A 15,768-nucleotide genomic window follows, 5' to 3' on the forward strand; every position below is an offset into this window, starting at 1 on the left:
AAAAGAGAAGGGCCCTCAAGACAGGAGTGCAAGGACAAGAGGCAGGGAGGGTCTCGGGATGTAAATGTCTCAGGAGAGCCCCGTGTAGTGTCCTGGTTTCCCTACAGGAAAATCAGGTCCCCCTAGCTTTTGATGACACACAGACCCCTATTTCAGCCCCGTCCAAGTTGCCCTTTATTCCCTACCAGAAGTCAAATTTCTCTTTACAGCAAGCAAATGGCTTTAAGCAGTGCCTTTTTTTTTTTTTAAACAAAAAAAGGTGCTGGTACTAGGGTTGCCAGATGGTTTAAAAAAAAAAAAATACCAGACAAAAATTTGATAATTTCTCGAGGAAAAAAAAAAGCAGCACTGGGGAGTAACCAAGGAGACCTGGGAGAGGGGGATTTGGGAGGTCAGGGCCGAAATGCGGTCACGGACCCTTTAATTGCCACCTGTCCTGAGCAGGCGCCAAGCCGGGCCCGAGAAAAGCAGAAAACTTCCTTAATTAGAAAATACTGGCACGGTGCAAATGTGCCCAGGGTTAGCTGGGGGCTGTGCTGGGGGAAAGCGGTGTGGTGCGAGTGCTCCCCCAAAAAGGTGCGTACTGTCACAAAAAAAGCATTGGCTTTAAGTGACGTTAGCCCTCAATCTTGGTGGACGGTGTTACCTCTGCAAGCCCTATAGCGGTTACCAGCCTAGACTGGATTGGAAGGGCTAAGCTGGAGGTGAAAAGCTCCCTCTTTCATTACCAAATTCCTTGACCTGTACTGATTCCAAATAGCAAACACTGAAATTACATGTCATTACACCACCTGGGAATAGCAGGAGGGGCAGATGAGTCCTTAGAAACAAAGACCATGGGTTTATGCAAATACATCAAACAGCGAAGGACTGAACCCAAAGAAAAGTGGACTCCAGAGATTTTAAAGGTGCAATATAATTCTTTGTATCTCCAGCACGGCTAAGAGAGACCAGAGTTCCTTATTCCACAGGCACATGCCACCATAAAAACCCCAAACAAACCAGTCCCAGTGTTCTAAACTGAGGCAAGAGACTTTTAGTCTCCGCTTAAACACTCACCGTCCCATCCAAACCGTGACTCGATGCAAGAGACAAGCAGGATTTCATAAGAGCTACGCCACCTAGGCTTCGTCTTCATGTACCAGGTTAAAGCTGGGAGAGAACCCTCCTCGATGAGGGGCATGGCTCTCGGCGCACGTGCCAAAGGGTACCAGCAAGAGAAACAAAACACCCGAGCTGTGGGTGCTCTGCTCATCAGCTCAGCAGCATCTGAATCTCTTAGTGGCTGCCCAAGTGCTCAGTTTACGCTGGACTACATGTAGGGAAAGAACCATTCACCTGCCCTGGCGCATTTTTTTCCCCATGTCTGGAGGGTGTGAATCACAAAGGGTAGAGCCCTGCAAATCCATGGATATCTGCAACCTGCAGATATGGATGCAGACATCCGCGGCTCATGTTTGCAGATGTGGATACAGATTTTATATCTAGACCCTGCAAAGTTGCAGATCCCCGCTTTACATCTGTGGAGATGCCTGCAGAATCTGAGACTCGCTTTAGCAGCTATAGACGTGGATACACGTTTTGTGTTTGTGTAGGGCTCTAACAACAGGTTCCTGGTCTCTGACTAGGGCTCCTAAGTTCTATGGGAATAAAAAACAACAACAATTTGTTGCTTTTTGTTATAGCTCAGCAGATCTCGCCAAGATATAGGCACCTTTCCTTAACCCCTCCATCTCACTCACCTGCAAAACATTCCAGCAGAAAAGAACCAAACTCTCTATTAAGGAGAATGAGAGGACGTGGCTATCCACACGATGAGCATTTTAGGTCGACTGATGAAATTCTACATACCAAAGCTCACATTAAAAATAGTTTGAGGGAAGGAATGAAAAACGTAAGTTAGACAAACAAAACAATCAGAAGACTCAAACAGGCAGTGATGACTCGTTTGGAAGAGGAAGTGCAGATCACATCAATGTTCTTGCAAGCAGCCTTGTTTTGCTAACACATTTCTGGTTAACTCTTTTGTGGCTCATGCTAACCTCTGACCCTTGCTGTTGCTACGAACATCTGCCCCCACCTTCCAAAGAAAGCATGAGCAACCTCACATGCACAATGACGCACCTAAAGCAATAAACCCTAATCCCCAGAGGAGATTCCATGCAACTGATCTTGGTCACAGAAAAAGGGATCAAACGTTCTAAAACAAACAGGCACTAGGCAAGTTAGGAACCATCCCACAACCATCTCCAAAGTCTGAAGCAATTCTTAAAAAGAATAATTACTGTCAAGAGAAAGAGGCTAGAAGAGAGCCAGAACGTATAAAAGGTAGCTAGTGTAGCTTGTGTTTTATGGATACTTTTAAAATGACACACTGCTTATTGATCGGTGTTATAATCATATGGTAACTCCATCCATAACCACTCCTCACTTAAAAGACAGAGAAAAACAGTAGGATTTAGAAAGGCAAGAAAACAGACCTACCGTATTTTCCGGCGTATAAGACTACTTTAGATGCTAAAAAACATCCCCCAAAAATCGGGGGTCATCTTATACGCCAGGGCTTTTCTCGCCCCGGAGGACACACACTGCGGGACCTCGCGGTCCTGCCGCCCGTGTACTCCGGGGCGAGAAAAGCTGCTCTGCGTCTCCCTGGTCTGCAGACCAGGAAGACGCGGAGCAAAGCCGCGGAGGGGCTCCGGCAGCGGGGCAGCCCAGGTGCGCCTGGCCTGCCCCGCTGCCGGCATCCTCAGAGGCTTTGCTCCCGGTGTCCCTGGTCTGCTGGAGACGGTCCCCAGCAGACCAGAGGCACCGGGAGCAAAGCCGAAGCAAAGCCTCAGAAGCCAGAGCAAAGCCTCAGAAGCGTGGCACCCCGCCGCCGCTTCGGCTTTGCTCCCGGTGCCTCTGGTCTGCTGAGGACCGTCTCCAGCAGACCAGGGACATCGGGAGCAAAGCCTCTGAGGACGCCCCCTTTAAAAGGCCAACTGGCAGCGCCCCAGCGCCCCTCTGCCTCCCCGGCTTTGCTCCCGGTGTCTCTGGTCTGCTGGAGACGGTCCCCAGCAGACCAGGGACACCGGGAGCAAAGCCGGGGAGGCAGAGGGGCGCTGGGGCGCTGCCGGTTGGCCTCTTAAGGGGGGGTAGTCTTATAAGGCGAGTATAAGACGAAAACCTATCTTTTAACTAGAAAATTAGGGGGTCGTCTTATACACCCAGTCGCCTTATACGCCGGAAAATACGGTAGCATCTCTGGCTGATAGACTGGGGGAGGACAAGGCCTGACCAAAGGGCCTGAGAGCTCACAGGCCCAGACATTCAAATCAGCACAGCTCTCGTAGTAACGAGCTGTCAAGGCTGATTCCCCACTCTGGCACGATGAATGCAGAAGTGGGGGCCCACAAAAGTGCCCCAAAACCGTCTCTCCAGGCTTTGGTATAAAACTTCCCCCCAAAATCCTAAAAACCTAGATTTTGGGGATAAAAATCCACTGAACCCACAAACAGGGGTGGACACTTGAAACCAGCCCCCGGGACCCCCAAGCTCTTTTCCCCAAAGAGCTTGCAGAAGAAAAGAGACAATGCAAACTGCAGTCAGTGGCTGCTATCCCTTAGCCAGAGACATGCAGATCCCACAGACAGATTGTCCAGGACACACAACTGAACCAATACCAGGTTCATAAAAAAGAGAGAACTTTGACCATCACAATACCCCTGTTACAAGCAGAGTTGGATTGGCTAGATGGTAGGAACCACCAACTCATGGGGAATTTTTCCATGGGAACAAAACTTAGATACAAAAGAAAAGAAAACCCATTTCTAAATGCACAGAAATCAGAGTCCCATTGCCAAGCCATAAAACAATAAAGCCTAACCGATTTATCTAGACTTTGCCCTGCTTACAAATGGTAAAGAGTTTTTTCTTGGAGAGGGACATGTTGTCTGTCCCACTCAGTATCTGGAGAGTCAACTGCCCAGAGACAAAGGAGGGAAAACCCCAAAATTCTTTTATCCCAGTTTGAAATTCCTACCTGCATTTCTATTGGCTGACTGCTCCCTGGCTAGGAACAGTTAATCCCTTAGTCCCCAGGCTGCTGGCCATCCCTCATGACAATGACATGAGCAAATATATAACACTAGCTAGCATTTAGCACCTCCCGGAGAAAAAAAGGAACCAATCAAAAGCAACCCAGTATACATCCATCAGGATCCACTAGAGAGTCAACAAGACTTTCAGGGTTGGCCAGATCAGGCTGCGGTTGACGGATACAAAGGGAACTGCATGGATATGCAACCTCTGGTGAGCTTCTCATCAGACCACTGGTGAGTGGCACAGTCTGAGGCAGACCAGGGTCAAACACTCCAGGAAGTGGGAGGATACCATTATCTGCACTTAGGGTTGCCAGATGGTTTCAACAAAAATACTGGACACACTTGACATGACATCACAATCGACATTCCAGCTGATTGAGAAAATACTGGACAGTTATAGTGACTCAATTATACTGTCTCAATTTGTTTCCCAAACAGAAAGCTCAAATACTGGACTGTTTGGTTCAAAACTGGACACCTGGCAACCCTAGCTGCACTATATTTTGTGAGCATCAAGCAGAAAGTGTGTGTGTGGGGGGGGAGAAGGGTCGGTGTCATTGAATCCTTCCTTAGAAGCTCAACAATAAAACCTCTTGCCCTACACCAGCCATTACTACTGTGCGTTCTGAGGATTAAAAAAGCCCATAGAGGCATTTTGCTACTGCCCCTCGCTGCATACCCCCAGGGAGTGAAAGAGCCACACATACCTGTGTGCACGACTTCTTGGTTTCCAGTAAAAAGCTGATATTAGCTGAGAGTTGCCAAGAAATGATTTTTTTCAAGTGCACATATTGCACGTATCAGTACAACTGTAACTAGAAGACTTACCCAGCATTGCCTGGGTCCGGCCCAGGGGCAGGGAGGGGGTGTGCTGGCCTCACACCAGGACTCCCAGGTCCCCATCCAGAAGGGGGAAGGGAAGTAGGCAGCCCACTGATGCTGGGGGTAGGAGGGGTCAGGCTGTGGCTCCTGTGGCAGAGGCCAGGACTGTGCTGCCTGGCCACAGCAGTGGGCCACGGCAGAGGGACTGGCGAAGCTCCCCTCCCCCTTGGTCTGGTGCTGGGGCTAGGGGTTTGGAGCAGGGGAGCCACTTACCTGAGCCAGGCAAGAGGGCAAGCCCCGTCCCCAGCTGGCCACTCCCTTGGTGGTGCAGCTACTCCTAGTGGTTACTTTACAGTTTAGCTGTCCCCTGCCCTCGCTGCCCCCAGTGGTGACCGAGTATAGCGTCCCTTCTCTTCCTGCCCCTCCCTTCCATGTTCTGGAAAACAGCTGAATTCCAGGCACATCCCATTTTCCTGGAACAATCAAACGGCTGACTAGGGATGTTAAATTTAGATTAATCGGCTAATTGACTAGTCGATGCAATGTCCATCGACTATTTGGTTAGTCAATAAGGGCGCCTCAGCCTTTGAAGTGTAGCAATTGCCCCAGGGCTGTTGCTACACTTCAAATGCAAAAGCGCTGCAGGGAGCACGGGGCCAGCGGAGGACTCGAGCAGTCCCTGTTGGCCCTGTGCACCCCATGGCGTTTCGAAGCAGCAGAGCTGCATGGAGCCCAGGGTCAGTGGAGGAGTCCCCAGCTGGCCACGGGCTCCACGCGGTGCTGCCACTTTGAATGGCCACGTGCAGCCTGGGGACTCAGCTGACCCTGGGCTGCACGCGGCATTTCAAAGCAGCAGACCTCAGGCTCCATGCGGTGCTGACACTTTGAAGCATCCCCTTTCTTGCTTCAGAGCCAGCAAATTCACTGCAAGTGAAACCTCTTCCAATAAAGTTATCCAGCAGCATGACAATATCTAAATTCAGTTATTAAAGTCATTGGCATGGGTTGGGCTCCTGGGAAAACACTGCTAAAACTCAATGCCACTGTTTATCAGATGGTGTATCAGAGCTGACCCCGTGCTCCATGTGGTGCTGCCCCTTTGAAACGCCGCAGCAACGTTTTAGAGGGGTAGTGCCGCACACAGTCCAGGATCAGCTATGCGGTGCTGACCCTTTGAAACATTGCCATAGCATTTCAAAGAGGCAGCACCGCATGGAGCTTGGGGGTTAGCTCGGGACTCCCTAGCTGACCCCAGGATCCCTGCGGCATTTCCGTGGAACCCGGAATCAGCCAGGGAGTCCCCAGCTAACCATGGGCTCCGTGAGGCATTTCAAAGCAGCAGCGCCGCACGGAGGCCAAGCTCAGCGGGGGACTCTGAGTCCCTGCTGACCCCAGGCTCCATGCGGGCGCTTCCACTTTGAAAAGCACAAGAGCCCCCACTGGGGTTCTTGTACATTTCAATGGAGGAATGCGAAAGTGCCTACTGAATAGTCGAGTACTCGATGGAAATGCCATCGACTACTCGACTAGTAAATTAATCGTTATTTAACATCTTTACTGTGTATCAGATTGTCTCCATCTATAAATAGCTCTTTGGCTGGCATAGGGAGCAATAGCGAACCCATACTATAGACTAAACCGTGTCCATTGTAGGTCTAAGCGAGGATCAGCTATTCGCTTCGCCCCCGCTCTTGCTGCCTCTAGGAGAGGCAGCATGGTGGGAGTGGAAACAGGAGCTGGTGCTGGGGGGGGAGTGGAGGGGGAGGGAGCTAAGGGAAGCTGTTGTGAAGCAGCTTCTGCCTGTGGCAGGCTGAGGCACACTGCAGGCAGGTGCTGCTCTGGCAGCAGTCCCTGTTCGCAGCAGGCAGGGCTGGTCACCGTGAACAGGGGCTACTGGTCTCAGTGAGAGCTGGGACCGAGCAGTCCCAGCTCACGCTGGTCTGGACTCTGCACTTCTGCATTTAAAATGCGGTAAGAGCCACCAGGCTCTGCACGTTTAAAATGCAGAGTTGTTGCATGGGTGGCTCCCGGAGCCAGCACGAGCCGGGACTGCTCAGTGCCAGCTCAAGCAAGCTCCTGGAGCTACCCCCTCTGCGGCTCTGCCTAGCGGTCCTTATCGACTAGTCACATAGTCTATACAAACTGTATCGACTACATGATTAGTTAGAGAACCGCAATGTAACATCCTTAGTCCATTGTCACGGGTATATATGCATAGTGGCTCAGGGGTTGTCTACCAACAACTATTCCTGTACTTCGTTCAACAATAAACCTGTCTCGGGTGCTTTAATATCTTATTTGAGTCTGTGGTCTTTGGGGGCTCCTGTGAAGTCCACTATCTGCACACAGCTGGCACGATATACGGAGGGAGACTACGAAAATGCACGCTGCCGAACGTTTATCATCACTGACGGAGCAGGAGACCTGTCAGCATGCCACACCAGTGAATCTTGAATTTACTACATTGCTGTCTTGACCTACTATATCACGATTGTTAATAACTGGCATCCACTATGTCTGGACAGCAAGGTGGTAGAACATTAACTGTCCTGAATTCGGTTATGGATGGGTTTGCTCAAAGAAATCACCTCCATACAAAGAGTGCTGTGAGGAACCTGATTATTTCAACAGTGGGTGAGAAACCTTACTCGTAAGAGTTATACTGAGGCAGTTACCTAAAAACATAAGTTAAGACAGCTCAGAAAAAGCATTTATGGATGATAGAGCATATTAAAAGGACCCGTCTCCCAACTGCATTCCACCTTATCTGGAAGAATGAAACACGACTGTAAAAATTGCTTTACTTTGCTAGAAATGATCCTTAGCTGGGAATGTTTATTTCAGGTGCATTTTTCTGTTGAGAAAAGGACATTTATTACAGCATCTCCAATCTGACCTCACTTGCTAAGAAATTACATATTGAAGTCAGCTGCACAAAAACTCAAAGTGACCTTTTGACTCAAAATGCTTTGTCTTAAACAAGAAACTTCTAATACCCCACTGTTGACTTGTAGATGAATCCTCAAACCACTGATTTGATATGCTACTTACATAGAACAAGTTCACACAAAGTCAGTCACCTGTCAATTATATTCAATGCACATAGTAACATGGTGAATTGTGTCTGAGAAAAATCAGATATTGTTTAGGTAGTTCAGGACAAAATTTAGTTTTCATATGCTTATATTCAACATGATGTAGCACCACAACTGTGCGCCTATTTAATAAAAGAGGCATCGCTGCCCCATAGATGGTAAATTTTAACTTTTAAAAAAATTACACCATGTTATTACACATAACAAGAGAATCATATAAATGTTGGTATTTTTAAGCAGATATCCACCATGGAAGTCCAGGTAGTAGTAGAGAGTTCTGAGATGGATTAAAGACAGCAAAGAGGATATGTGGAGCACATAGAGTTCTCAGGGACAGTATTGGAAGCCAAAATACAACCGCAGTTCAGCACACTAGCAAATAAAAAGTAGAATGTAAGGCAGTCTAGTTTCACGGTCCAGACCCAGTGAAAGTCCAAATGTCATCTAGCAAAGGAATATTTGCTTTTGAAATTCCAGGTTGAGAGAGAATTGGATTTTTAAGCATGAAAATGGGCAGTGGCCTGAAACACATCTCAGGAATGCTCTCCTCTCACCTCCCAGGAAGGGTGCATGCGATAAGTGATCCACTCTATAAGCGAAAATCTATCAGACAAAATTGTTTGCTCTAGATGTTAGAGGCACTGTTAAGGTTAAAAAAAAAAATCTGACTGACAAAGCAGTTTATGTTGCCAGTTCAGCGTCTGTATTTTTTTTTTTTTTTTTGAGAGAGATCTCTTCCTCATTTTACTCTCCTTCTGATCTAACCCGGTGGTTTAGTCCCGATTTTGTGACTTCACAATCTGTTGCTTTGAAAGGGTGAATTTGACACAAGAAATCAACTCTTAACGTCAATACCGGATCAAATTAAATAAGAGCTATGAAGAGGAAAACCTTTTGCTTTGAATTCTTCTCTACCAGATGTGAAACGTGCCACATGGCGCTCGCAGAGCAGCGGTGAGCAGCTTGCAACACATCAGGGTTCCATGTGTGGCCCGCAAGACATTTTGATTCCTGTTGCCTGCGCTCAGGGTTGCCAGATTCTGCTGGTTTGCATCCACGTAATAATACTAGTAGGAAAAAACTAAAAAAGTGACATGTATGTAAAGCCAGGGTACGGGAAGTGAGGTGCGGGCTGATGGCGCACACTGCTGACTGTGAGAGCCGTTGCTGCCTCTGCACCAATCACTGGACTTGATAGCAAAAGATGAACATGTGTTTTATGTGCCTCATGCTGTACAAATATTGCAGTGGTATTGTGAGACAGCAAGTTTCAGGGTTTGGTGTATCTGCATCAAGTGATCTGCAACAAGCGCTGAGTGGTGTTTAGGCACAGTTATCCTGTAGTTAAGGGACTTTTGCCTCATATAATTGCTATCACACAACAGTGATCGTTCAAAAACAAGGGCTCAGAATTCTAATTCAATATCCCATAGTGCACTGCTCCAGCGTATGCATATTGGCATTTTCCTGCCTGCACTTTATAGGAGCTCTACTGCAAGGCAATGGAATTCCAGAGTTTGCGGGGAGGCATCAAACTACATTCCCAGGAGCGCTCTCTTTCAATCCCATTGTCCGTCTGGGCTTGGCAAACCAATGCCACTTTCAAAGTGCTGCCAGGCAGCATGGAAGAAACATTAGCAAGCCCTGTGGTCCATCGGGTGGCTAATAAAAACAGACATCCCCAAGCATGTGTCCAGCCGTACAATGACTTCAGCAGCAATCCACCTGAAAACCAGGTGATTTATCCAGGAAACACTTTTAAGCCTTTTCTAGAAGCACCTGGGGACGCCAGTTTTGGACTGGACGACTAGCACTGACTAGAGCAACGCAATAGTGCTGTATCCCTGGGATGACTGGCAGTGCTGGCAGAATTTTGGGATGTCAAAAGCCACTGTGCAGAGCTCATGCCTGGCCTACAGTGACAGGACACCCACATGCAAGATGCCCTTAGTGTGGAGAAGAATCCAGACAACACAATCTGGAAGCTGCCTCCCCCCCAATGCTACTGATCAGTAACTAATACGTTTGGTGTTGGAAATCCACCCCGGGCTGTGGTCGCCAAGGCGTGTGCAGCTATCAAGAGAGTACTAGGCAAGGCATGGGGGAGGGGGGGAATGGTTTTGTACTGTTGGGAATTCCCATATTGCACGGGGGCTATTGATGGGATCCAGGTCTATTCTTTACATTGTCACTTTCCCGCACTAGGCCATGGAGTTCAAAGTTATTTCATCCTGGGGCTGCAAGGCTGGGCTGATTACCAATATTCATGCAAGGTGTTCTGGGAATGTCCTTGATGCCAGGACAGTGATGGGCCACTCCACTCCCCCGTATGCCTCTTGCACACCAGGGCACTGGATCCCGGCCCTTCCTACTCCTTCCCACTCCCCCCAGCACTTCTGGAGCACATGAATTGCCAGATTTGCGCTCTGTGTCCGTTTCTCCTCCTCCCTCCCAGAGCTGGCTCACTGCAAATCAGCTGTTCACAGCCTTCCAGCTCTGTGAAGGAGGGGGGAATAGGGATGGAGTGTGAATCGGGAGATTCAGGTGCTCCAGAAGTGCTGGGAGGGAGGGGGGAGGAGTAGGGTGCCCCAGTGCACGAGAGGCACACAGGAGAGGGGGCAGACAGGGGAGCCACTGGACTGCACGTGGAACCAGTGGGCTGCGGGCTACTGTGGCCCACTGATGTGAAGGAGGGAGGCCCATCCACCACTCCTGTGCTAGGATCTTTCGAAAGCCAAGAGTTTTCTCCGTTGGGGGGGGGGGGGGAGAATCAAACTTTTGCTTCAAAACTCTTTGTGGACATGGGGGCAGTGCCACTTCCCAGTCATTTGGGGAGAGCCTGCTTACCACCCTCGGCTTCCCTGATGGGGAAAGCCGTTTATCAGGCCACTGGCTGGGAGAAAGAGAAGCTCCAGAATAACAGTGGAACGTGCATTCAGGAAACGGAAAGGTAGATGAAGGAGCCTGATGTGGAGGCGGATGAGAAATCCCCTCTTAGGACAGCTAATTTGCTGCTGTTTTAGACAGCTTTTACAAGAGCAAGGGGCTAGCCTTATAGATGTTGGGAGGTTTGCTGAACGTTTAGTCCAGCTAGAGAAGATGCCTCTGGACCATGTCACAGCTATTCAGGGACACTGTGTCTGGCATATGCTGCACTCCAACTTTGAGGCTGGGGGTCACTTGGAGAAAATTTTGTTTAAGGTTTAAGTCAGGATTACCACACGCATATCAGCATGCACAGCTCGGTAATGCTACAAGTTGTGATTCTATTATTCTTTATGGGGGGGAGGGGGTTAACAGTAGATGCATCTTACTCTAGCATATGTGAAGATGCAGTGAGGGTAGCAGTTTGCACAAGTTGTAAATGCACAGCCTGGACTACAAAAACATTCTGAATGTGCTTTTAACACACACGCGCGCGCGGATGTAAATGTTTAGATCAGTAAAAAATAGTCACTTACATACCAGTGTACAAAGAGTAAAAGAAAAGCTCCACTGTTCAAAAGTTCTATTAGCCTCATTTAGTACAGACACTCTAATTGACAAGATTTTTTCCTTCTCTTTCCCTCCCCATCCCCTCTCTTTCTCTATTTATTTGTACTCTGAACCCTTTAACTCCAGGCATCTGAAGAAGTGGGTTGTGCCCACAAAAGCTCATGATACCATCGCCACGTTTTGTTACTCTTGAAGGGACTGCTGGACTTTTCGTTGTTTAAGTTTTATCACAGTTCAAGAGGAGCATGCAGACAGGTTTCTGCTTTTAAAGGTGCACACATACGGTACGTCTAGACTACATGCTTCTTTTGAAAGAGATCGTCTAGACAGCCACAACTGGATGCTCTCTTTTGGAACTGGATGCACAATCTGGATGCTCTCTTCCGAAAAAGCCCTGTTTGGGGTCAAGAACGCCTTTTTTTGAAAGAGCGCTTTCGAAAAAAGGTGTTCTCCTCGTAAAATGAGGTTTACCACTGTCGAAGAAAATGCCACGTTCTTTTGAATTAATTTCAAAAGTATGTGATGGCAGTCTAGATGCAGGTGAAGTTTTTTCAAAAAAAAAAAAAAATCCTGTAATCTAGACATAGCCGTGGGCTGCTCAGCACAGTCCTGTGTACCTTGGACACAAGAGGGCACTCCCTTGTGGCTATCTCCTATCCTCAACCAGTTTCTTTGGGGTCCCATGGCACACGATGCCTGGTGAAGTACCTGTTTCTGAGCACTGCTGCAGTGAACGGTGTGATCCAGAAAGGACAGGCCTCCAAGGCAGAAGGGACCGCAGGGGAGACAGAGCCTGTGAAGCAATCCTTGACCAGAAAGAGCTACCATATTTTCCAGGAGGGTTGTTTGCCTTTCCATCCCCAGCAGCTGTGTCTGGGAGAACCAAGCACTTTCCTTCTCTGCCGTGCTCCAGGAATGCTTCCCTCCACTTCTGTCTTTTTACCCTCTCTTGGGGTGCACCTCAGAGTTCTTTGAGCATGTTCTTTCCTCTTTCTCCTACAGAGATTCAACTGTTGTTCCCTTAATGTTAGCACCCCATCCCCTTGGCTGCTACAAGGTACCAGCTGCTCGGGGAAGGTGAGGCACGAGAGAGGGGAGAGGAAAAGAAAAAGAACTAGCGACTGTCTAAATGGAAGTCTCCACGGCAGCAGAGATAAAATGCTACTTTCTCCTTGATTTTGGAATTCTGTTCCCACAGCTCTTCCCAGGCTTGGGTGAGCCTGAAGATGGGAAAGACTTTTCACAATCATCTTTGTTTACATAGAAGCCCAGGGCCGGTGGTGGGTGGTCGTTCTGCTAACTTGGGCAACGGGATAACAAATTGAGGTAGACGCTGTCGGTGACAGGAATAGGGGCTATCGAAAGAGGGTGCAGGAATGCTGTCCTTCCTTTGGAGGACCCGTCTGTTCAAAAGGCAAAGGGTTACGATCAAAGAGCCAAGGGGCATACAGAAAACTAGGCTTCCTCCCTGGAGTTACAGTGCCTTATGGGTTCTCTCTCAAAATGTGTCTGTGTCCCATGCCTGACTTTTCTACTGTAGCTCCCAATCCCCCACACCGACCGAAAACAGGGCACTCATGAAAACATACACCAAAGCAATGCTCTGTGCTTTCTATTTTCTGCCACTGTGGCTACAGTAGAAGTGTCTTTATTTAAAACCTCGCGGTTAAACCACACCATGCAGCTGGGTAGGCGGGAGTGAAAGGCCAAAAGGTAACACCAGGGGAGGGGGTTAGTTATGACAAAGCAAGCTCAAGCTATGAGATCTCTCAAGAGAGAGATCTTGGAGTCACTGTGGACAGTTCTCTCAAACCATCCACTCGGTGCAGCAGCAGGCAAAAAAGCAAACAGAATGAAAAAGGGGACAGAGAACAAGACAGAGAATATCTTACTGCCTCTATAAAACCATGGGATGCCCACATCTTGAATACTGCGTACGGATATGGTCGCCTCATCTCAAAAAAGATATATTGGCATTAGAAAAGGTTCAGAAAAAGGCAACAAAACTGATGAGGGGTTTGGAACGGGTCCCATATGAAGAGAAATTAAACAGACAGACTTTTCAGCTTAGAAAAGAGGAGACTAAGGGGGAGATATGATAGAGATCTAATAAAATCACGAGTGGTGTGGAAAAAGTGAATAAGGAAAAGTTATTTACTTATTCACACAATATAAGAACTAGGGGTCACCACATGAAATTAACAGGTAGCAGGTTTAAAAGAAACAAAAGGAAGTTTTTCATCACTCAGCACAGTCAACTTGTAGAACTCCTTGCCAGAGGATGTGGTGTAGACTAGGGTTTTAACAGGGTTTAAAAAAAGAGCTAGACAGATTCATAGAGGTTAGGTCCATCAATGGCTATTAGCCAGGATGGGTAGGCATGGTGTCCCTAGCCTCTGTCTGGAAATGGATGACAGAAGAAGGATCATATGAGGATTCCCTGTTGTGATCCCTCCCTCTGGGGCATTTGGTATTGACCACTATTGGCAGACAGGACACTGGGCTAGATGGACCTTTGGTCTGACCCAGTCTGGCTGTTCTTATGTGCATCAGCAGAAAAAGGTTGTAGAACGTATACACTCTCCAGCACTGACAGCCCCATGAGCAATGGGTAGAGGTCAAAAGCCCAGATGATACAAGAGAAATCCTATACAAACATGGTGGGGGGTGAAAATGCAAGAAGAGGAGAAAAGATAGACCGATTTGACAACACCTAAGTACAGCTGTAGTGTAAGAGATTGTGCAATACTTACCGCTAGTCATCCCTTCCCCAGCTCAGGTATGTTCCTGTGACCGAGATGGATCTTTTGACTGAACTCGCCAGGTCTCTGAGACAGCGTTTCCCAACTAGGGCTTGTACACACTAGCGTGTGTTTTGATAAACTGTAGCCCCGGGGGGGGGGGTGTGAAAAAGCCACCCCCGAGTCACACAAGCGGTCAGTTGGAGACGCTCTCCCGCCAATGTCGCTACTGCCGGTCAGAGAGGTGGAGGAATTGTGCTGACAGCAGAGAGCTCTCCGGGACCACTGCGCTGCTGTAAGGATTCTGGTGTAGACGTGGGCCTTTGATCTGCAAGTCAACGATTTCAGAGAGTTCATCATCCGTCGCTGCACCTTGGTGGATACGGGTGGAAGGTGTCCTCCAACCATGGGACTGGCTGGTGAGATTGTCAGCAAATCCACACGCCTGTTCAATCGAGAGTCTGGAGACGCAGCGAGCTCTCCCAGACGGCCTATTATCGCGCTTCATACTCTCATAACCCAGTCAGAGTTCCTTTCCTTTCCTGTCGCACTGGCTTCGGGCCCAGGTGTACCTCCCCCTCTTGCCTTTGTTTGGACAGCTGCTTGCATATCTGTGCATTTCGGCGGCTGGAACGCCGAGGGACCTGTACGTGCTCCTCTCCCCACACGCCATGAAGCCTTTGACCCCAGCTGGGGGCCACACTGCAGTACGAGTCCGGACTGATCAGCACTAAGGAAATACAGCAGCTTTGTGACGGCCTTGAAAGCTAGAGCGAGCGGCAAACCACGGCACCTGCACCAGAATTTCAACAGGGAGGCGGCTCCCCGCGAGGATGACCCCAGACCTAGTTAGATAGGCCATAGCCAGCAAAGCTTGTGGGATCCCAGCTGGAGGACCCGACAGAGGCACAACAGTTCGGATCGGGTCGGGTCAACTCACATCTCTCAGTAAACCTGCCTTAACATGTATTATTCAAACCACTTGGAAAAAACACACCAGCAGCAAAAAGGTTTGACTGTGGAATGCCCTTTCACACAAAAGAATGCAAGTTAACCTGCAGCAAATTGCAGGAGAGGAGGTTCCTTACTCAAGAGTTTAGGGAGAGTTTTCCTGGGACACGAAGGGAGATCCCTGACCAGGCTGTCCCCAAATTCATTACATGGAAGACAGACTCCCCTTAGCTGGACTGCATTGCTGCTGGAGGGATGTGGCCACCACCTGACCAAGGGCCCAGAAGGACCTCAGCTCTCCTCCTCCAGCAGCTGTAGGCCCCTCCTCTCTCTACACCTCCACTCTAAAGGGGGGGGGGGGCGGAGAACTCTCAGAGAACAATGGTTATTAGGTAGGGGAAAGGGAAGGAAGAAAACTGGGGCCCCAGTGCATGTTTCACAGGAAGGGACAGACATCAGAACACAACAGCTAAGGGCCTCTTCATTTTTCTCTAGCTCTGAAAGGCATTTTAGGCATCAGCTGCTCCCCTGCCCAAAATCCACAGTGGGCCCCCTTCCTCAGACGTGTCTCTTGTCTGC

General features: G+C 48.7%; 1 protein-coding gene across 2 annotated transcripts in view; it reads right to left on the minus strand.

The window, feature by feature from the left end:
- Positions 1-15,768, minus strand: part of WBP1L (WW domain binding protein 1 like) — a 93,081-nt gene that overhangs the window by 62,204 nt on the left and 15,109 nt on the right. The window lies entirely within an intron of this gene.

The sequence above is a fragment of the Pelodiscus sinensis genome, chromosome 8 (genome assembly GCF_052426305.1).
Source record: "Pelodiscus sinensis isolate ZL-2025 chromosome 8, ASM5242630v1, whole genome shotgun sequence".
In the NCBI taxonomy this organism is placed as follows: domain Eukaryota; kingdom Metazoa; phylum Chordata; order Testudines; family Trionychidae; genus Pelodiscus; species Pelodiscus sinensis.